Here is a 24150-nt window from a genome sequence, read left to right on the forward strand (position 1 = left end):
CTCTATTTTAACTCTCAATACATTTTGTACAGTGTACCGTGAAGTCATGGGGTCTTTGGCTTGTTTTAATGCATCATTTATGAGTTACATCTACCTCTCTTCTTTTCTTGTTTCATCAGTGGTAATTAATGTACCACATAATGCCAGAACAAATCACAATTTATTAAATAACTTAAGACACTAAAGTCTTATTCTATAAAAACATCTTTTAATTACAAATGCCCAATGTAAGTTTTGACTTCCTAATGAATGAAATAATTCAGCATGAGTAAGTATGGTAATTGTGGGGTAATTAATGCCATTTTGACATTAGGACATCAATTTAACAGCAATCAGATATGCCTATTTGTATATTGAAGGTTAACACTACAACTTAGGTGATCTCTTGGCACCAACATGGTCATAAATGTAACTCAGCCATAGGCAATGAATAAGTGGCAGTACACAGTTCCCAGGTGACTGAGAATATGCTAATATTAATTTTTAATTTTTAAATTTTTACTCAGGATATATTTCAAATATGGATATATTTCAAATATGGTAAAGTATAGAAAATAGTTGAAAGACTTATATGTCCATCAAGTAAATTATAAAGATGGTAATATTTTACAATTATTAGTTCCTTTAGGTATTTTTTGGTTATCCTCATTATTTTATTTAAAAAATTTATATACAGTAAAATACTTTGTTGTTGTACAACCCTATGAGTTTTAACACATGCATAGACTTGTGTAACCACTACTAGAAAAAAACCAGTTTCATCATCCCCCCAAATTCCCTTGTGCTGTCCTTTGTAGTCAAACCCTTCCCCTACCTCTACTACTCATTTTTTCTCTGCTCTGATAGTTTTGCCTTTTCCAGAATGTCATATATATGGAATCCTACAATAGGTGATCGTTGGAGACTGACTTCTTTCACTTTATATGATGTCTGCTGTGTACGTTAATATGCCATTTTCTTTTTAATGCTGAGTGCATTCCATTGTATGGAATATACTTTTACTCAATGAAAGACGTTTGATTTGTTTTTAATATGTGGCATTTATGAATAACACTGTGATAAATATTTGTGTACAGGTATTTTTGGGAACATAGTTCTCATTTCTCTAGCAGAAATCCCTAGAAGTAAGATTGCTGGGTCGTATTATAAGTGTACATTTAGCTCCCCAAGAACTACCAAATTGACTTCTACAACGTCTGAACTATTTTGCATTCCCAGTGGCAATGTATAAGAGTTCTAGTTGTTCCCCTTCCTCACCAGCGTTTAGTATGTCAGGTTAAAAATTATTTTAGCCACTCTAATAGGTTATGTAGCCATCTTAGTAGGTATACAGAAGCCATTGCTAGTTTTGAGCAGAGGAATGTCATGATCTGATCAATTTTTTCAGAGGATGTTGTGCTAACACAGACTGTAGGAAGGCAAGTTAGAAGAAAGGAGACCTAATAGAAGGTTATTGAAATAACACAGACAAAGGGAAAGGTGGCTTAGGCCAGGTTAGTAGCCATACAGGGGGTGAGAAGTTTTGAGTTTCTTCACTAATTAACTGGATGTGGCATAAGAAAGGAAGAGGGAAGTCAAGGATGATTATAAGATTTTGGGGCTGAGCAATTAGAAAAAATAGAATTGACATTTACTAAAATGTGGATGATAGGAACAGTTTTGGGGGAAAGGTCAGAAACTCAGTCTTGGATATCTTAGTTTGAGATCCCTATTATTCATCCAAGAAGAGATGTCAAGTAGATGGCTGGATATGTGAAACTAGAATTCATGCCTGGGCTAGAGATAGAAATGAGGAAGTTATCAGTCTAAGGCAGTTACAGGCGTAAGTCTGGATGAGCTCTCCAAGGGAGTCAGGGTAGATAAAAATAAAGAAGTCCAGTGGCTGGGCCCTGAGGAAATCTAACACTTAAGGGGGGATACAAAAGGGAACCAGCACAGGATTCTGTGCAAAATGTCTTCTCAATAACTAATCAGACCAAAGAATGAAATAATGCCATTTGCAACAACATGGATGGAACTGGAGATTATCAAACTACGTGAAGTAAGTCAGACAGAGAAAGACAAATATCATATGATATCGCTTATATGTGGAATCTAAAAAAAATGATATAAATGAACTTATATACAAAACAGAAACAGACTCACAGACTTAAAAAACAAACTTATGGTTATCAAAGGGGAAAGGTGGGGGGGAGGGATAAAATGGGAGTCTGGGGTTGACATTTACATACTACTATATTTAAAACAGATAACCAACAAGGACCTACTATATAGCACAGGGAACTCTGCTAAATATTCTGTAATAACCTAAATGGGAAAAGAATTTGAAAAAGAATAGATACATGTACATGTAGAACTGAATCACTTTGCTATACACTTGAAACTAACACAACATTGTTAATCAATTATACTCCAATATAAAATAAAAATTAAAAAAAAAACCCAACTAATCAGACCATGGCAGAAACTAAGCATATGATATGAAAGCCTATCAAGCTCATCCCCACACATTTTAATGCAATAATTAAAATAGTTTGTTAAAAAATAAAACATCTGGAACAAATGTGAAACTGAAGAGAATATTGGGACAGTGTACATAAACCAGGAGTGTCCTGGGCAAACTAGAATGTATATTCATTCTGTCTCTGGGAGATCTCTCCATTGTCATGGCTTCAACTACCATTTATTTGTGGCTGAACTCATTACGTTGACTCCATGTCTCTTGGAACGTGATTTTTCTTGCAGCAGTTATTTCCTGTCTGAGCACATGTTAGTACTATATAACTTATTACTCACATAAAAACCCCATGGACCACCCTAGCCTTCTTCCTTACCTCTTATCTATCACATCCAATCTATGACCACATTTCCTCTATTCCTCTCCCTAAAGAGCACATAAATCCATCTACCCACTTTTCTTCATGTCCATTGCTACCATCTCAGTTCAGATACCAGCATCTCTCACCTGGATTACTCCATAGTCTTGTAACTCATCTCCCAGCATCACCCTTACTCCGCTGCAAGCTATTCTCCACATTGTGACCAAGACGAGTTTTTAAAAATGCAAATTTAGTCATGTTACTTCCCTACTTAAAACCTGCAAACGGCATCTTACTGTTCGTAAACTAAGTTCCTTATCATAGCCTACTGTGTACTGCTTGATCCAGCTGTCTCTCTCCATTCTAACCTTTCACCAACTTCACCCTCATTTTCTACACTCTAGTTTTTCAACCTTTGTTAGCTGTATGTTTGTGTGTGCCCCTCAAATTATGTTGAAACCCTAATCCCCAATGTAATGATCTTTGGAGATGGGGCCTTTGGGAGGTACTTAGATCGTGAGTGTAGAGCCCCCAAGATGGGATTAGCTTTCCAACATATGAGGATACAGCAAGAAGGTGGCCATCTGCAAACCAGGAAGACAGCTCTCACCAGACACTGAATTTGCAGGCACTTTCATCTTGGACTTCCTAGACTCCAGAACTGTGAGAAATAATTTTTTGTTGTTTAAGTCACCCAGTCTAGGGTATTTTGTTATAGCAGCCCAAACTAAGACAGTCCCTAAGAATGCTATATTCTTGCTTCTATAGGCCACTAATGCTAGGAACACTTTCTCACTCAATGACTTCTTTGCCACCTAACTCCTGCCTTTCCCTTAAGTCTCATTTAAGGGTCTTACTCTAGAAGTTATTTTCCCAGGCAGGCCCTCCCCAGCTCCTCAGACCAGGATATAACCTGTATTAGGCATTTCAGTGCAGCCTACTTCCCCTTTTTGTGGCGCTTCTCACATATAGATTGAAAATCTCTAAAGTACATGACTGCAAGTACGACAAGGACAGGAACCATGTCTGTTACTCAGTATCCAGTTTCTGGCTTATACTGTGCTCAGTAAATGACTGCTGAATCTGAAAAGACATTGCTTAACTTCATTTTCTGAAGAGTAAACTGAATTTTAACTATCCCCAAAATCTGTCTTAAAAAGTCAATCACTAAGGAACAACAAAATATAAAGTCCTGAACTCTTGTCATGTGCCTCTCGGTGTCATATTGAGTAAGAAGACCTACATACTCAGAGTGTTTGGGGTTTCTCCAGAAGAATCCATGTTTCTTGTTGATTGGATGAGGACTGGTCTTTTTGGTCCTACTTTGGTGAGGTCTTCTACCTTGGGGGCTTGATTTCTATCATTTTTATCTGAGATCTGGGATCAGAGTAGCAGGGACTTCGGGGGTGGCACATCTAATGCATACTCTTGCCTTTAGGCAAGACTCCATTGAACTAATTCAGATTAAAGATTTCTAAATTGTATAGAGTATAAGAAAACATTTTCTAATGCCCCCCAATACAGGAGGTCTTTTTTGGTGTACACTTGTCATAAGAGTAGTTTTCCTAACATTTGATCTTAATTTTTCCAGTTTGGACCTGAATACATCTTGTCTTGTCTCCAGGAAAAGGGGAAAGTGGTTGGCTCCTTTTCTCTGCGCAAAGACTTCCTAGCCATATGAACAGTTTATAAATCAATGCTTAGCATCTGGAAGGCAAAGTCAGGAAGCTCCTCTGGGAAATAAACTCCCTTCCCTAAGATGGGTTTCTGCTGAGAAGTCAAGCTCTGTAAGATTAAAAATGCACCAAGCTTAGGGACTTTGAAGTCTTCTCTCCATTAAAAAATGCATAAAAACCAACTGCAATCTAAGTCATGTTTCAGCTATGTCCTGGAAGACTGAGAAGTGTTGTTTTCATGGAACATTACTTATTACAGAAAAGATTTTATAGCCATATTATAATTTGTGGTACATAGATGTTTCCTATTTAAGACTGCAATCATGGATGAGACTCGGATATCGTGGTGACTCTCTAGAGCATGAGCTTTATTTCCAAGATGCACAGTCTTCTAATTCTGTTTCCAGAATGATTTCAATGGCTGGTATAGAGTTTTAACTGTAAGGAGGAAGGAAGGAGCAGAGAAAGAGGCATGTAGGGGAGGGAAGGGGAAAGATTTGAAGCCAGATCTATAATTATCTCTGTCTGACTCCTTGTCTCTTTCTCTCTCAAATTTAATCAACTTCAGTAGGCCCCAGACACCCTGAACACAAGGTGGGGCCTAAGCAAAACATTGTCTGTGTCCAGGAAGCTACTAAAATAGCCTCTGTGAGTCCTGTAAAGGGCATTTAGTGAAACACAAAGTAAACAGGCCATGATGAAAGGCTGATGGTGGCTGTGCTGATGAAAAGGCCAGAGAGAAAGGAGCAAGTTCATCCCAATCAAGATTCAGCTTCAAAGGTTGACCTCCTTCTATACAAACCAGCCTGTGGCTCTCTGGGTACTGCAACTTCTCCCAAACCCCTGTGGATGCAGCTGCTGAACCTCTAGGGGCTTCAGCTTCATCAATAAAACGAGGAGACTGGACCAGTGCACCTCTCAACACTAACTCTCTGGGATTCTCATGTACAGGTGGACCCTACATAGAAGTGAAGAATAAAAATATATGTAATGGAACCATTAGGAGGTGAATTTCAGCTTTGGTTTTTGGGTTCTATTAATCACTTAGTCCTTTTTTACTCAAACTTAAAAACATTAATTGAGAAATTTCCAGTGCTGCTTAACTTGCCTAGTATATTGCACCTGCTCTTTGGAGGAGGGTGTAGACTGAAGCAACATGAATTAAGGCCTTCATCTCCTTCCTGCATGACACTGGCACCTACTGTGAGATAATATGTACCCTGGGTTGGGCCACTGGTAGCAGCTGTAACCATGGCCCCAGGTCTAACAGTAATCCACTATTGAGTGTTAGATCTATGTTAATTCTACTAGGTAGAAGCTGGGGAGTTTAGAGAACATATACAGAGAAGAGTGTATAGTATTATTCTCTTTACCTAGCACATCATTTCTGAATATTTACATATACCTGTGTGTACACACAGGCACACATATACCCTCCTCATGTATATACAATCAGATGAGCACACTTGCCTGCTCAGGCCCATCAGACGCCAGTGGAGAGGAGGTGAACAGGGCACTGGGATGTGAAATGGGAGTGAAGATGTGATGGGAGTGCCAAGGGAAAAATATAAATGGGGATGTGTGGCCTCTTGCACTGACACTAGTCTTCTCTGCTTTTGGCATCCAGGGGCTTTGCCTGGGAAGGCAGGGAGCCCAGCTTTACTCCACTGTCCTTTCTGGTCTCCCTTCTCTGTTGTGAGTCATCATTTGGCTTGAGACAGTGCAATGACTTTACAAAACCCTTTGCTGTGCCAGCAAATTCAAGATATGAACGGTTTACATGTAGGCAAGTTGTAGGTACACTGTCGAGGTGGAATCCAACTCATTCAATTTGATTCATAAGCCATGCTTCTCAGAACAGACTTCCCCTTTTGTTCGACCCCCTAGGCTCTTTTGGACTGGATAGGTTATACCATGTGAAAACTTGACCCCTAAAAATCAGAAGCCTAAAATAGTAAGCCATATTTCTTGCTCACACTACACATCCATTAGGGATTGGCCAAAGGACTGTACATTGTAGCCACTTGGGATCCTGCACTTGGAAGCTAAACCAAACACAGACTTCCATGATTCCAAAGTCAGGCACGTGAGAACATGGCAAACTCTACACTTGCTCTTAAAACTGCTGCCTGGCGATAACACACAGCAGTTCCACTCAAGTATCTTTGGCTAAAGCAAGTCACATGCCCAAATCTAAGGTTAAAGAAGCAATCATACTCTTCCCCCAGGGTTGGGTAACAGATACCAGTCAAAAGTAGTCCTTGACCACCCTCTCTCAATGCTGGCTCACCTCTCATCCATCCCCACCCCTTCTCTCTGTTCAGAAACGTCTATAACCTCCAAGTTGGCTGTTCCCCTTTCAAGGTCCTATATCCTGAATTTCTTGAACTTTTTGATTTTGAGCACATTTTGCTTATCCAGATTCCCCAGAAGGCTAGAAATATGACATCTTGGAGATTATTATAAATGAAACTTCACCTTAACCTTTGATGAACTATTCCCAATTTGACCCATATTAGAAAGTCTGGTAACCTTAGAGTAAATTTTACAGATTTCACTTTGAATGCATGCCACAATGATGGATCATTCTTACCAAAAAATGTACTCTTGATACAAGCACAAGAATAAGCTTCTCTAAGGGGTATGTCACCAGTGCTCCTGATTAGCTGCATGACCCTGCAAAGACACCTGATGTCTTGGGGAATATTTTTCCATGAGTAGAATAAAGGATGGTACCACATTTCCAAGAGCCTTCCAGATCTACAATTTCTTGATTCTATTATTTCTGTTTATAACCTCCCAGAAAGTGCATTAGTCTCCAGCACGTGCTGGGGACAGTGACAGTTTTACAGATCAGGGTATGCTCATTACTGAGCATGCTCTATGGTAGGCTCATGCAGAACTGCATGTACAGGTATGGGAAGCATCTGATTCCAGATGCTTGAGTGGAAAGTCAGAAAAGTAAAAACAAGTATACAGTCCACACCCACGAGGGAGCTAATGAGTTACCTGTGGAGGAGAAATACACCCACCAGAATTCTTCTGTGTTTGACACAGGTCAGATTATCTTCTTTGTGGACTCCCATCATTAGGACTGAGAGGCAGTGATCAAAATAATTTGATTATAGCATCTTGCTAGTTACATGGCCTAAGTTATGTTTATTCTTCTTTCCTTTGGCATTTCAGACATAACAATGCCAGTGACTGTACATGGACTGTTTCTTTTGATCCTTCTCCAAGACCACTGGTTTCCCTTCTAGGACTTCAGTCTTGATATACCTTTAAGTAGCAAGAGACTGAATTGGAAATTGCTTTGGAATCCACTTGTGGATACTTCAATCAAACAAGTCAGTAACCTCAGTGTGCTCTCTAACTTTCATTCACTTATCCACTCATTCAATCAGCATTCACTGAGCACCTCCTATGTACCAGGTTCTGTGCTGGGCACTGAAGACCCAAACACCAAGAAGGCACAGGAGAATAAGCCCTGAACCCAGAGGCCCTCACAATCTTGTCGGGATATAGAGGAAGAGGGCAAGTTAGTATTAGAGGTGCATGGCCAGTGCTATAGTAAACAGGAGTCAGTGACTGATTTCCTGAGTCAAAAAAAAAAAAAAGCTACAGCAGGGAGGGCATGTGTGAGTGGGATCTTCAATTGAGTGGGGTTTTGCCAGGTGGAGAAATTCAAGAAGGGATTCAAGATTCAGGCAGAGGGATGGACATAAATACACTACCAAATGTAAAACAGATAGCTAGTGGGAAGCAGCCACATAGCACAGGGAGATCAGCTCAGTGCTTTGTGACCACCTAGAGGGGTGGGATAGGGAGGGTGGGAGGGAGACGCAAGAGGGAGGGTATATGGGGATATATGTATATGTATAGCTGATTCACTTTGTTATAAAGCAGAAACTAACACACCACTGTAATGCAATTATACTCCAATAAAGATGTTAAAAAAAAAAAAAAGATTCAGGCAGAGGGAACAGAATGGGCAAAGGAACAAAAGCGAGTATAGGCAGACCTCCAAGATATTGCAAGTTCAGTTCCAGATCACTGCAATAAAGGGAGTCACATGAATGTTTTGGTTTTCCAGTGCATATAAAAGTTACATTTACACTATGCTGTAGTCCATTAAGTGTGCAATACCATTATGTCTAAAGAAACAATGTATATACATTAAAAAATATAAAACAAAAAGTAATTACAATAGTAACAAAGATCACTGATCACCGTAACAAATATAATAAGGGAAATGTTTGAAATATTGTGAAAATTTCCAAAATGGGAAACAGAGACATGAAGTGAGCAAATGCTGTTGGAAACATGGTGCCAATAGACTTGCTTGATGCAGCATTGCCACAAACCTTCAATTTGTCAAAAAGAATAAAAATACATAAAAAACACAATCAAATTGTTGTCAAGTTCATTCACTTATATAAGGCATAAAAAAATGGAAACTTTAGTTTCCCCATGTACAAAATAGGATTTAGAACACCTAACATTACAGGGCCATCATAAGAATTAACTAAAATAATTGATGTGGAAGAATCTCATGAAGTACCAAAATAATACTAAGAGCAATATGGAAGTAGTAAGACAACGTACAATTCTTATTTCTGACGTTTATTCCCTGCCCTAGACCCGAGTTCTATCCTCCCTTTGTGCTCTTCATGACCTTCTAGATTTTTCTCAATACGTGGGCTCGTGCTAATTCTAGTACCTGACGGACACTTGAGGCTGGAGTTTACTAACCTGCTGACTGTTAGCACTTTTCATCTTGTGCTCCTGCTGGTCAGCACCAATTGCCTTAACCATCTAAGGAGAAGACTGAGAATCAGAGCAGCAGGGGCTCAAAGCAGCTACTCAGGAGACTTATCGCCTGCAGAGATGGGAAAATCGGGACCTGCCAAGGCAACTCACTAGAACCACGCCAGAGGGAAGGTCTTGGTTTTGTGGACAGGCTGAAATCAAACAGGGCCAGTCTGATGATAAAGAGGTGAAGAGGGAGAGAGTTTGGCTAATTCAAGAGGGGAGCAGGGTGCTGAGTGCCACCTGCAGCTCATTTTGGGGCTTCATCATCCATCACTGTCTCTTTCTCTTTGAAAATATCTCCTGGGGGGAGGTTCCTTGGCAAGAGGGAAGCTAGGCATGCCTCTCATCTTTCCCTTTATCCTCATTCCAGTTGGAAACAAACAACTCAAAGCTGGTTGACTTCCCAGCAGATCCAATTTGTTTCAAACTCCATTTTCAGTCCACTTCATAGGCAGTCTTCCAGGAATGCTAAAATTATTCCATGGAAACAGTTGCGGGGGTATGGCTTGTGGACAGAGATAGTTGAGGTTATTGTCTTATAACACATCAGCTTGAGAAAGGACCAAGAGGTCAGGTACCCCCTCTCTTTTTACAGAAGTGGACACTGAGGCCAGAGTGGGCAAGTGACTTGCCCAGGGTCTCACTTCCAGATGCCCTGCCTTCCTAAGTCTCCCAAAGGGAGAGAGGAGTATAAAAGACCCACTGTATCAGGGAAAGGACTGAGGAGTGACCGAGGCAGCACTGGCTAGCTGGAACTGATCTTGTCAAAGGTTATGCTGGAAGAGTGGGCAAGACAGATTTCTCAGAAATAGAGAAACAAGAGTAAAAACCAAACTGGGACTTGGAGCAAAGAAGTCAAAATCAAGAGCCAGTACTAGATGTGGACAAAGTGACACTAAAAACATCTGAGAATGACTTAGGGTCAGTGTGGTGAAAAACAAGTTGTTTTCAAGTTGATAAAGTCAAGCAGGAGTTCTATAAAATGAACACAATACCTGGATTCTCTAAATGTTCCCCACTGTTGGGGAGGCCCCACGATCTGGCCCAGTCTCTTTCTCCCTTGTTCTTCCTTGACCCAAGCAAATGCAACACAAAGCTCACATTCATGTCTGGTATTCACTATCTCCAGGGCTTTCCTCAGGCTGTCCTCTGCCCAGAATGCTGTTTCCTCTCCTAACACCCTTCTCAGGTCTAACCAAATTCCATGTGTCCTTCTAACAACTCTGGTCACCAATGCCAATGTATCAGGGGTTTCCCCACACCACCAAGCACCTCTCCCACACCAGGTGCATGTCCTACAATTCAACTCAATTCTGTCATTATCGATGTGGATTTAGCATCAGATCCCACAGGTTAAAGGCTCAGTCCTACAAAACTGACCTCCCCCCTTCCCCACCTACTTCAGACACCAGCACAAGTCCAGCTTGTCACCCATGCTTCTGACCAACTGGCCACAATTTGGAGGTTCCAATAGCCTCCTCCTCGGGTTTGACTGATTTGTTAAAGCAGTTCACAGAGCTCAGAGAAACACTGTACTTACTGGATTATCAATGTATCATAAAAGGATGTAACTCAGGAACAGTCAGATGGAAGAGATACAGAGGGTAAGGTACGTGGGAAGGGGCACAGAGCTTCCATGTCCTCTAAGCCACCACTCTCCTTGAACTTCCATGTGTTCACCAAACCAGAAGCTCTCTGAACGCTCTACTTTTTGGGTTTTTATAGAGGCTTCATTACATAGTCATGATTGATTGAATCATTGGCCATCGGCAACTGAGTCAACCTCCAACCCCTCTCCCCCTCCAAGGAGGTTGGGGGTGGGACTGAAAGTCCCATCCTCCAATCACATAGTTGGTTCTCCTGGCAACCAGCCCCCATCATTAGGGGCTCCAAAAGTGACCTCATTAACATAACAAGAAACACCTTGATCACTCTCACCACAGACAATTCCAAGGATTTCAGGAACTCTGTGCTGGAAAAGGGGTCAAAGACCAAATATGTGTTTCTTATTATAAAGCATAATATCACACCTTCAAAGGCCAGTTCAGTGCCCACTGTCTATAGCAAGCCTTATACATGCCCAGGCTGACAGTATTCTCTCCCTTTGTGGACCTCTGGTGGCCTGTACCTATCTCATTCACTATTAGAGTGATCTATGTGCAGGCATTGTAGCATTACCTCCTCTCTCTTTTTGGAAAAGTCCATGAGTAATTCATCTTCAATCCCACACAGGTCTTACCTGTGTGCCTTACATGTAGTAGGTGCTTGGAAAATTTTTGCCAAAGGAGTGGTCATCTGGAGAGACTACTTCCAATATCATGATGCGTCATGATATTGGAAGCATCGTACTTGGCTTTGGCTAAATCCTTACTCAGAGCATCTCATGTCCCCAAGTAAAGAGAAATGTTGAGAAGTTGAGAGCATTCATAGGAAAGCCACAGAGATAATAAATAAATTTAAAAGTAGGCTAAAGAAAGTCAATTTAAAGGAGAATAAGACGTGGGACCTTTCCAGAGAAGTGAGGCACACTCACTGATCTTTTTCCAGGCCCACAGAGAACTTTTACCCAGAGAATTGACAGCAGCTGCTTTTCATCTCCATCAAGACAGATCAGTAGAAAATTAACCTAAACAGAAGCATCACTGAGATCACAAATAGGGAAAATATTTCTGAGAGACAGTGATTAAACTCTCAGATGAGTTATCAGAGAGATTTGTAGACTTTAGGTCTCCAAAAGACTATAAAAAAACAGATTCTTGTGTGTCGAGGCCAGTTTCGAGGCTCCCTCTGGAATAAATGCCGTGGAATGAACTTGACAATCTGTTCCCTCACCCCGTCCTGGCTAGGCGTCTGCCTTATGTGGCTCAGCAGTCAGTTCCACGCTGGTTCCAGCAGGTGGTGGCCATGAGCAGCAAAAGCCCAGAGGCATAGGCAGCCAGAAGGGTTGGTTAGTTTAATTAAAGCACAGTTAATTTACAATGTTGTGTTAGTTTCAGGTGTACAGCAAAGTGATTCGGTTACACATACATATATAACTATATATCTATCTATATCTATTCTTTTTCAGATTCTTTTCCCTTATAGGTTATTACAAAATATTGAGTATAGTTCCCTGTGCTATATGGTAGGTCCTTGTTGATTATCTATTTTATATACAGTAGCATGTATATGTTAATCCCAACCTCCTAATTTATCCCTCCCCACCTCCTTCCCCCTTTGGTAACCATAAGTTTGTTTTTTCTGTCTGTGGGTCTATTAGCCAGAATGGTTTGACAAAGCAAGTCTACCAGGTTTGGGAGCACACAGGGACCCATGCAGGGCATGTAAAAGTCCCACAGGAGAGCCCAGGAAGCCTCCACCAGACAGCCTTTCACTTCCTCCACTCCCGCTCCATCAGGTTCCTGGCTGTTAAAAGTACACACGGCAACTTGGAAAACCCTCCCACCAAACAGGGCATTATGGCACAGTCATTTCCAGAAAGTCCCCAGGCCCTGTGCTAGGAGAATCACACTCTTTCTGATCTGCTCCTATAAACCCGAACATAGTGAATAACACTGTACCAAAAAAAGTGAAATGCAACAAAACAAAACATGTTTGGTGGAGAGGGACAATGGCACAGATAATTCAGGACTGCAGTAAATCACTTATATTTGCCTTTAAAGCTACATGCACGCAGGGTATCCACACGGCTGCTGTGTTCACCAGCCTCCTTCTAAGGACTGCTGCCCTAGGAGCATTGAGTTTGCTCGTGCTGTGTCTTGGGAACTCACAGGCCTGGGGTTGGGGACTCAGCCCTGTGGTGGACTGAGGGCTGCCCCTGACCGTGAATTGATCAGGTCTAATGGCGCCTCCCACAGGGAAGCTCCAGATTAAATGAGACGATCGACCAAGCATATCAAATGCTCTCTGGGGAAGTACCTGTGTGTGCAAGATCCACCCAGTAAGGCAGTAAGGAGTTGCTGCCAGCCCCCTGAAGAAATAAGGCCTACTTCTTACCTAGTCATGGAACTGTTGGGTCCCAGAGTGGCCTAGTCTGCTGAGAAGGCTATCTTTGTGCCCTCACTTGGCCTCCTGACTCTACAGCATCTTTCCCTTGCCTGCAGGACCCAAGCGCATCTCTCCACGTGACCTGAAGTGTATAATGAACACCACGAGACCCCCCGGCCCCGCCACACTCACCACCGGACAGAGCAGGCTTTCGGTTCTGTTTTAATTTTGCGTCCCCTGAAGCAAGAATTGAGCTCAGAAATCTAGGTGCCTGGCCCTCAAGAAATCAAGTGTCAACGGGATGTGACAAACATGGGCCCCATGGTGCAGGAAGAATTGCCGCACGTCTCATGCTGCTCCTGTGAGGCATGGAGCCAGGCTGAGCTTGAATTCCAGTTCTAGGCTTTGCAAAAGGGACCTCAGGGCTGCAAGGCTCCTTTTCCTCATTTGCAAAACAGGGCTTCTAGTACCTACCTCAGGAGGTTGTATTATTGATAAAATGAGATCATGTATGTAGAGCACTTGGAATAGCTCCTTCCCAGCATAGAAAATGTCAGATGAATGAGACGTATTGATAGTGACTGGTTCTTTGTCTCCTCCACCAGACTCTGCTATCCTATGAACATTTGTATCTCTGCCAGTACCAATCTGTGATCAATCAGTGTGCATTGAATGAACGTGGGAAAGAGATGTAGGAAACAAATGAAGAGGACTTCGAGACAAGATATTTCAGCTAAGTTTGAGTAAAATTTTCTTTTGCTTTTCTGGTTTTCTATATTAACTACTCTGCTCTCTTTGTGCGTCATAAGAGCACTTTTTCATTGTTGTTGTTGTTTGTTTGTTTTTTTAATGTCTTCAAGCCCAGTACGTTGTGACATCCTTTAGTTTAGGAATCATAACATCTTGAATTGGTTTATTATCTTATAGTGAGGGTCCACTAGGTTCAATCAACTGAAATCTGGTGGCATTATTCCCGCTCAGGGAGAAGATTGACTTAGCTGTCTTTTTTGTAAAAGACAAGGGGTTTTTAACTCTGGGGTTGAACCCAAGAGGTTGATAGGTTAGAAGATGGAGGTGGGAAGATGGAACACAGCCAGGGGTGGATATCCTCCCTGTAGTCCCAGCTTTGAAAAGGCAGTGCTTTCTTTGGACTTATTTCAGATGTCAAACACAGCAGGGTTGACATCAATACACAGCAGGCCATGGATTATGGTTGCCTCTAATGACTGTGTTCCACTGTGTTTATTGTTCTGGATGTTAATATATAGAGTAAATGATAGCCCTTTAATTGAAGGTTGGAAATGCCCCATACTAAGGCACTCGGGTGACATCACCATTAACCACTCAAGTGAAACCCAAGACACTTGCTGGCCAGGAAATTACAGCCTTGGAGACCATCTTCCTATTTGTGTATGTGGTATGTATGAGGAAGAGGGGGCCCAGCAGCTGGTTTGCACCTTATTGGCAGTTCTTGATTTTACTGGGAGGAATGCGCCATTATTTGGAAACTAGCAAGAACACATGAGCTCCGTAGGAAATCTCAGCTAGTCAGAACCTTAATGGAACATGGTCCTACAGGATAGGACCCTGGGAGAGGAGAGAGGAGTTGGCTGTCTTTCTTTCTTCTTTAGCAACCTGAAGAGGCTCTTCAAAGACTTTCCTCAGTTTATTTGTGGGAACTATTTGTAATGCCTCCACAATTGCACTCCTTATAATTATTTGGGCTGTAATGTCTAAGCTATGAAGAGTCTTGCAAGTTATTGGACCATGAACTGCTCCTAATTGTTTCTATGGGAAGGTATGTTAGTTTCCTGTTGTGCTGTAACAAACACTACAAACTTGCTGGTTCAAAACAACATAAATGTCTTATCTTACATTCCTGGAGGTCAGAAGTCCAAAATGAATCTCACTGGGCTAAAACTTAACATACTTTCTTGGAGATTCTAGGCGAGAATCTGTTTCCTGGCCTTTTCTAGCTTCCAGAGGCTGCCTGCATTCTATGGCTTGGAGCCCCCTTCTAGCAATGGTATCATTCTCATCTCTGCTTCTGTTGTCACATCTCCTTCTCTGACTCTCCTGCCTTCCTCTTTTGATTATCAAGACCCCTGGGATTGCACTGGATGTTTTCAGGACCCCAACCTGGATGCTTCAGCATAATTTCCCCATCTCTAGGTCAGCTGAGTAGCAAACTCCATCTGCCATCTTAATTCCCCAATACCTTGTAACACAACATATTTGCAGGTTCTGGGGATGAAGATATGGACATCTTTGGGTTGAGGGGATTATTCTGTTCAGCATAGAAGGCGCTAGGTTAGGTAGGGCCCATGGAATTGATATCTAGGCTGGGAGTTAAGGACTATTGATAGGAAAGTGCAACAATGATAAAAGGCTGTTCCATATGTCCTGAGAGTAAAATAATTGGCTAAATCAAGGACATTATAGCTTACTGGCTAAGAACACATGCTATGGGCTCAGAGAGACCTGGAGTCTCATCTTAACTGTGCTGCTTGCTGGCTGTGGGATTTTAGACGGAGTACTCAGTCATGCTGCTGAGTTTCCATTACTTTAAAATGGAGGCAGTAATATGTACCACATAGGGCAATTGTAAGATTTAAGTGAGATAATACAAATGAAATGTCCAGGGTGGTACCTGGTACTTGGTGAGTGTTCAGTAAAGGGTAGTTGCATGTCAGGAAGAGTTCTGGTTCTTTTTCCTCTGAGTCCTTGTGAGGCATGGCAGGGATGGTGAGGGTCTATGGTTTTTCCTCAAATCTAATACCCCAAATTAAGGGTATAAGACTTTTATTTAAAAGGAAGGAGAGCCAACATGTTACACTGTCTTGGGAGAGAGCTGCTTAATTGAATCCATCTTTATGTAGTATTATTATCACCTGCAGGCACGTGTGTCTGGCACTGTGCTGGATGCTGAGAGGGGACACACCAGGGCCCTTGGTCTCCAGGCTAGTATGCAACCAGTCATGCAGATGCCACAGCCAACAGCTACGGGAGCTCTAAGGGCTTGAGACAAGAGAGACAGAAGACAGAGATGACCTGGGCAGGGGCAGTAGGAGGAGGTTGCAGAGGAGTTAGGACTTAGGTTGGGCCCTCGAAGGGAGGCAAAGAGTTAGAGAAGCTGGGAAAAGCAGGTAGGGCATTTTAGGCAACAGGGTTTGGGGAGCAGTGACATAAGCAAAAATGCTAATATAGGAGTTCCATGTTTCAGGGACAGGGCAGATGTCTTAGGTAGATAAGTTGCGGAGGTACTTATCTTAGGTAGATAAGAATCTGCAGGGGTAGAACAGGGCTAGATTAAAGAGGGCCTCTGTCACTCCCAGGAGACTTAAGCTTCTCTATCTTATTTAACTTGGTATGACACATAGTGGATACCCAGTATCATTTGTTGTTGTTGTTATCGTTTTGTCCTGACCTGAAGTAAGATATTTGGGCCTAATTCTGTGGATAGTGAGAGACCACAGAAATAACAAGGTGAAATATTAAGAGACTAATTAGAACCCTATTTCCAGTGTCTATCACAGGAAATGAAGGTTGATGACAGTGAGGATGGAAAGGAAAGATAGGTAAGATTAAACAGAAGTTTCAGACATATTAACAGTAAAATTCAGAAATGATCTGGATGTATCTGCAGAGCCCATCGGCAGGTTTGCAACGTGGTGACTGTTCAGCTTGTGGTTGGAACAACTGCATTAATTCCTGCTATCCAAGAAGAAACAGAGTGTCCAAAAACCTAAGGATGGTTATATCAGTTACCTATTGCTGTGTAACAAACCAACCCATAAATCACTGCCTTAAAACAACCATTTATCTAGCTCATGTTTCTGTGGGTTGGAAATCTGGGCTGGATGGTCTTGGCTGGACTTAACTCCTGTATCTGTGGTCAGCTGCCAAGTCAGTCGGAGGCCACTGGCCTGGGATGCCTCAACTTGTCATCTCAGATTTTCTACCCAGTCTCTCATTATCCAACAGTAAAGCCTAGGATTATTTTCATGATGGAGACAGGGTTCCAAAAGAGCTAGCAGAAACACACAAGGCCCCTAAGCCTAGGCTTAGAACTGGAATGCCAACACTTTCACCTCATTCTATTAGACAAACCGAGTCACATTGCTAAGCCTGAAGTCAAGGAGTAGGGAGATAGATCTCATGGTGCCTCATGCCCCAGAACTGGGAGAGGGAAGAAGAACAGCAGACGGACACCTCTGGAGTCTGCAGGTATCTGGGGTGGAGTGGTGGTCCCATTAGCTCTGGTTCTGGTGTTAAAGCAGCTGCCAGGGCAAAAGATTCCTGCTACTGGGGAGCCAGAGTCCAGGAGGATCCAGGATTCTACTCCCTATCCCAGACCCACTCCTCTCCCTGGGTCTTGGCTCTGTAGGTTGGTGAGAAGCAATGTTGCTGAAGGGTAGGAAGGAGGAGGAGCAGGGAGGACGGTGGGGCAGCTGGGGTAGTCATGGCATTTGGCAGCCTGACAATGAGCTGGATGAGTTCACCCCAACCCAGGTGGCCCTGGTCTAGGAAGGGGAGTCAGGAACTTGAAGCACAATGCCAGTGTCTCTCAGGTCTGTTTTCTTTCTCCTCTCACTACCACTGATATATTTGAGCCCAAACCCTCAGTCCTGCAAATACACCTTCCTTATTTTCCTCCCTAAAGTCTTGAAATGGAACTGCTTAGTGATTGACCAAGGTCAGCTAAACAAGAGATGGGGAAAGTTGTCCATTTTTGTGCATCTTAGATATCATTGACCCTCAGCCAGGAATGGTTCCTTCTATTAACTCTCTGCCCTTGACCACTGTGCACGAATCGATTCTTAAATGCATCTTGTATGTTGCACCTCCATGCCTCTGCTCAGATGCCTAGAATGCTCTCTCTTTTCCTGTCTGTTGGCCCAAATTCTACATACTCTTCAAGTTCCATGGTGCTCAGGATGACTTTCCTACTTATTTTATTTCTTAAATTTAATTTTTATTTTTAAAATTTCCCCACTTTTTATTTGTTTGTTTGTTTGTTTGTTTGTTTATTTATTTATGGCTGTGCCAGGTCTTAGTTGTGTCACACAGGCTCCTCTCTAGTTGTGGCGTGCCAGCTCCAGAGCACATGGGCTCAGTAGTTGTGGCATGCGAGCTTAGTTGTCCCACAGCATGTGGGATCCTAGTTCCCCGACCAGGGATTGAACCTGCGTCCCCTGCATTGGAAGGTGGATTCTTAACCACTGGACCACCAGGGAAGTCCCTCCTACTTATTTTAGATTTGATCATCTTTCCATTCTCTGAATTTCATATGCTTTTTATCTGCACCTACACATGATATACGTGACTTATTGTTACTGACCTTTCTCGTGTTTGGGTCTCATATTCCGTGTGAATCTTATGCTTCCCTATATCGCCGATAGAACTGAGCCCCCCCCTGTCTTGCACACAGTAGACTTAATAAGTGTTTGATGTTTATGGTACTTCAAACGTCATCATCTCCTCTCTAAATTCACTGTTCGTGCTCTTTGTGAACACTGATCATTTTGTGGCTGCCCATCTTCCATTCCAATTTCTGAGTGGTACCTGGATTTCTACTGGGGCTAATTACCTCTCACTCATGGTATATCCTCTTGTAGGTAGGTAATACCAGGTGCCTGCATCCCACTGTGGAATCCAAGAATACAAGATCTTTTCTCTTCTTGCTCATTTCCCAAAGTGGATCTCTGGCGTGTGACCTAAGCTTGGCCAAGTAGCTGCTCTGTCCCAGGTGTTTGAAACTTGAGTGAGGGGTTGGACAACAGAGGAGTGTTTGGAGGCCACTCATGCAGGGTACGGCCACCACCCCACCCCAATCAGCTTGATTCTACTACATGAGGGCTTCTCTTCCTCCTGACCACTAGACTCTTGGAGCTTTTGGTTACGATACATTCTCCAGTTGCTCTCCAGTCTCTTGGCAGTCATGTGAGCCCACCAAATCCTTGCAGTGAAGACTCTTCCAAAGTAGCCAAAGGGTCTGAATGTCTATTTTTGTTTATGTTGCTTGAAACCATGGAATCGTAACTAATGCCTCATTTCCAACCCTATCAACACTCTCTTGGAATACTGCAGTAGTCTTCTTATTGGGCTCCTTATCTTCCATTTTACCCTCCTTCCATAAGTTCTCTACATCCTTTCCAGAGTGTTATACATAAGATAAAAAGTCTAAAGTAAATGCTGACTTATTCTTGCTTTTAAGATAAAATTCAAACCGCTAAGCATTTCTCATTTTCTCATGCCCTGTGCCTATGCTCCAGAACTGGGGCGGTGTGGTGCAGTGGAAAGAGCATGGTGTTTGACCCTAGATCTAGGCTTGAATCATGTGACACTGGCCAGTTTGTGAAACCCTTTTCACCATTAGTTTCCTCACATGTAAAATGGAGTAAATACTATCTGCTGGGTGACCATGAAGATTCAATGGGACGATACACCTGCAGCTCTGGCAGCTTGTCAGGTTAGCTTCTCAGGAGAGGTTCATTCTTTTCCCTCCACACTCCCTCCCGAGTTGAGCTTGTTGGTCCCTGATGGATCTTGACAAACCTTGCATGAACTTGGATGTCCTGAAGCTCCTTTAGGTTCAAAGGTTGGATGCAACAGTGGAGATTGCTGGTGCTCTGTTTTATGGCGAGATAGCCCTGTGTGTCATTCTAGAAAAATAAGAGGGCCTAGAGGAAGACTCTGGCATGGTATATTGAAGCAAAAGGTTTACATCTGTGATGTGTTAAAAACAGTTCTGATTATGCTGGTGGCAGAACAGGACCCCTTATTATGATGCAGTCAATCTCTTCGGCAAGTGTTTTTATTTTAAATATGGCTGCAATTCAGAGCCAGGTGCCATGTCTGTTTCACTGTTCTCTGCCTGTTCTCAGATAAAAAGTGACAAGATGCACACTCTGTGTAGTGTGTGGAAGTAAACTTCTCCACCAACAGCCACGTCCTCCCACACGTGTTCTTTTTTAAAGTCTCCAGATTTGAAATGGTCTATTTGTCACTGCTGCCAAAGATGGAAAGCAATGTGAGCTAATTATATAGGGAGTTTGCCTAACAGAAGGGCTTTTCGCTAGCAGCTGAAGGGGGTTGCTTCCCTTTGGCACAGTGATAGCTTGATGGGATTGAAAAAGTACATAGTAGCTGCTAAAAATTTCTAACTTGGACTCACACAAGAAAGAACATAATGAAGAGGGACTGAGATTGCAAGGTAGGGTGGGAATATCTGTGTTGGATGATGTGCTCAGCCAGCTAAATGGATGTCATCTGGACAATATGGACATGTAAATAACAGAACATACTCACAGAAGCAGTATCACGCTTTGAGATATCAGGATTCCCAGGGTCAACTCAATAGGTGAGGGCAGCTTGCACCAGAGTGATCTGCTCTAGCAATGAAGCGGTACATTACCAGCATTACCATCAGCCAGTAGGACATGGTGGCAAAGCAGAGGATGTGGGGGGAGGAGGGTATTGTTACATCGCATGATTGCATGCAGTCAGGGGAGGTTTCTGTACAGCAGCAATGTGATGCTTTGTCTTTTGGGCTTTCCTTTCAAGACTTTTTTGTTGTTTTTTTTTTAAACACCTCTAATCTGAGATCGTGCTGGTTTTCCTAGGAACTGCGTCTGCCTCTTCAACCCCTCTACACCTCCCTTAACTGTTCCCCATCTAAAGAAGCCCTAGATCTCAGTTGTGAAGTGCTCAGAGACACAAGTCCTGACTCCAATGAAGCTCTGTCTGACACCATCACAGCACCATAAGCGCAGAGGAGCCAGTGTCTTTCTAGGGATTTGCCCTCAAGCTGGAAGCCAGCGGATCTCAGGGCTGAAAGTCCTTGTTTGTTGAGCTGAAAAGCAGGCGGGGTCATAGTCCCGACCCCTAGGTGGTCACAGAACAGCTTTGGACCCAAAAATGTCTCAAGTGGAAGTAGTATGCATGCCGACTAGGAAATGCAATTACAGTTTTCCTCTGCCCTTGGGAGCAGGAATCCCATTGTTTGACCCCACGTGACCTAAACCTCCCTCTGAATGCCTTTGGTAGCCACTAATAGCTGTGACTATTCAGTGGTGGGAAGGCGACGACATGGATTTCCCCTCAGCCAAAGCCTCAGAGGGGCATTCCGGAGGGGAACTGGATGAGTCCAGCATGAACTCTTTTTCTGCTTACCTATCAGGGATGAGTGAATTGCAGCTTGACACCAGGGGCAGGAGCCTTCATTCCTTTTCTCTACCAGACCTCAGGGAAGGTCTCGAAGCCCCAGATCACTGAGTGTTATTTTATAAGACACAATATAAATTCTCCTCTTTTCAGTTGAAATGTTGAGGACCGGAAGGGGAGGTGACCACCTCGTTCCTCTGGCTACTAGCCAACTTGGATTAAAGCAACAAAAATGAAAACAACAACATCAATATAATTTCCTTTGAGTTTTTCCAAAGTCTGTGTTTCCAGCACATAAAAAGCATCTGTATACCATGATGATTCTGTTGTCTGTTTGCAGGAGAGTTTGGGGGGATTTGCCCCAATCTGAACACTGGTTCATCCAGTCTCTGTTTTATACATTTACCCCCAGCCAGTGACATACTCCTATAAGTTCATTTGCCTGTTAGGGTATCTAGCCTATGGCTGTGAACCTGAATTTTACTCTGTGTAGAGATCTGGGTTCTCCATTTTATTAAAAGATGGAAGATGGTATAGTGGAAAGGAGGTAGGACTGACCAGAGTACATGGCTTTTGCCCCCCGTTCTGCCACCTAGTGTGTGTGTGTGTGTGTGTGTGTGTGTGTGTGTATAAAAATATAAAATTTTATATATATATAAAATTCCTATTACACATCTTCGTTGAAAGAATCAGACGAAATAATGCATTGTAAGTGCTTTGTACACTGAAAAGCCTATACAAGCCTATCACCAACACCACTTCTAAACAACCTGAAGAATACAACTCCTGTTAGTATAGACACGGCCAGAAGCAATCCTTAAAGATGGATCTAAATTTTGAAGCAATCAAAAGAATTTGAAAAAGAATAGATACAGGTATAACTGAATCACTTTGCTGTACACCTGAGACTAACACAGCATTGTTAATCAACTGTACTCCAATATAAAATAAAAATTAAAAAAAAAGTAACTCAACCTTAAATAACCTTTCATATTACTTTTATTTGAACATTTCTAAGGACTGAACTGGTTGTTTCATTATTAGAAACTCATACAGTAAATCAGTGTTCTTGGTGCCAAGTGATAGAGTGACTGGGGGGTGTTATTTCCTGACAGATTTCCTACTGTCTGCTGAACTCATGTTTTTCTTGGCTTGACTCTTCTCCCGAAATCTCTGTGATTTCCTGTTATTGGGAACTATGGAAACTGCCTTCTCTTCTGTAAAGTGGGATAATAACTCCTAAGGTTTTTGAAAGGTTTATAATGACTTATTGCCTGTAAAGCACTTATGGTGGGCTTCCCTGGTGGCGCAGTGGTTGAAAGTCTGCCTGCCAATGCAGGGGACACGGGTTTGAGCCCTGGTCTGGGAAGATCCCACATGCCGCGGAGCAAATGGGCCCGTGAGCCACAACTACTGAGCCTGCCCGTCTGGAGCCTGTGCTCCGCAACAAGACAGGCTGCGATAGTGAGAGGCCCGCACACCGTGATGAAGAGTGGCCTCCGCTTGCCGCAACTAGAGAAAGCCCTCGCACAGAAACGAAGACCCAACACAGCCAAAAATAAATAAATAAATAAATAAATAAATAAATAAATAAATAAAAATAAAAAATAATCAGGTACTTATTTAAAAAAAAAAAAAAGCACTTATGGTAAAACAATGCCCACATTAGATATGTAATAAATATTAGCCATCTCTATTCCTGCCATTATTACATTTATTATAATTATCACTAAAATCACTATAATGATTTATTATAATCATTTATTATAATTTGTGAATCACAAATTGCAATGGTCACATTTCTCCCTTTGGCCAGCTATTGAATAAATTAAGTTTCAAGTACTTTTGCAAAGAAGTGTATAAGAGATAACTAAGAAAGTTGATATGATTTTAATTTTAACAGTAGGGTGATTGATCTTTGAATGTTATTCTCCTCCTTTGTATGAGTGACAAATGCCAGCTCCCTTGTAAAGGTGGGGAAGCCCAGATGAAGCAGTAGGTTCATTGTATTCTGCTTCCCAGCCACCTGTTCTGGACAAAAGACTCCAATTCTTCACAATTGCCTCCTTCCAAGTTCAAATGGGGCAGTCCCTCCCCCTGTGGCACCGCAGTGGGGCAGTGGGTGCCAGTGCCACCTCTCCTGGGCTATGGTGAATTAACTTCAGGGCACAAGCCAATTCTTGGTGTGTATCGAAACATGACTACAGAGGATAATGGCTAAAATGTATTAAACACTCCCCGTTTGCCAGATACTCCTCTACACACTTGATAAACATTAACTCATTTAATCATCATAAAAACGCTATGAGGTAGGTACAATTAGCATCTTTTTCCAGAGGAGGAAACTGAGGCACCGCAGATAGTAAATGCTAGTTCCAGGATTAAAGCACAGGCACCTTCACTCTTACACATTACACTATGAAGAAAGGGCTACATCAGAGGACTGTGGGGTGCAGCTCTGGAACACCACAAAGTTGGGCAGGAAACATGCTCCTTAGGAAACGTGGTAGGTCTACCTGTGCTGAGGTAGAGATAAACAGAGAAAGCCTCTAAGTGTGTACCTGAATCTTCTCTCTAGGTCTTTTATTGACAGGGTGCAGTTGTTTTGTGTACGAAGCCAACCCTCATTGCCAGTGGTTGCCATCTTTTATTTCAGGCCATATGTCTGGGTTGGTGGTCAAAATAATGGC

General features: G+C 42.5%; 2 long non-coding RNA genes across 2 annotated transcripts in view; one reads left to right on the forward strand and one right to left on the reverse strand.

The window, feature by feature from the left end:
• On the forward strand, positions 1-23071 carry LOC309651122. Its single transcript, XR_014257936.1, has 2 exons — positions 1-14037; positions 14589-23071. It is a non-coding gene; the product is annotated as an uncharacterized lncRNA (long non-coding RNA).
• Positions 1-24150, reverse strand: part of LOC309651111 — a 250022-nt gene that overhangs the window by 43333 nt on the left and 182539 nt on the right. The window lies entirely within an intron of this gene.

This window comes from Balaenoptera physalus (assembly GCF_965194825.1).
Source record: "Balaenoptera physalus genome assembly, chromosome: 2".
Classification (NCBI taxonomy): domain Eukaryota; kingdom Metazoa; phylum Chordata; class Mammalia; order Artiodactyla; family Balaenopteridae; genus Balaenoptera; species Balaenoptera physalus.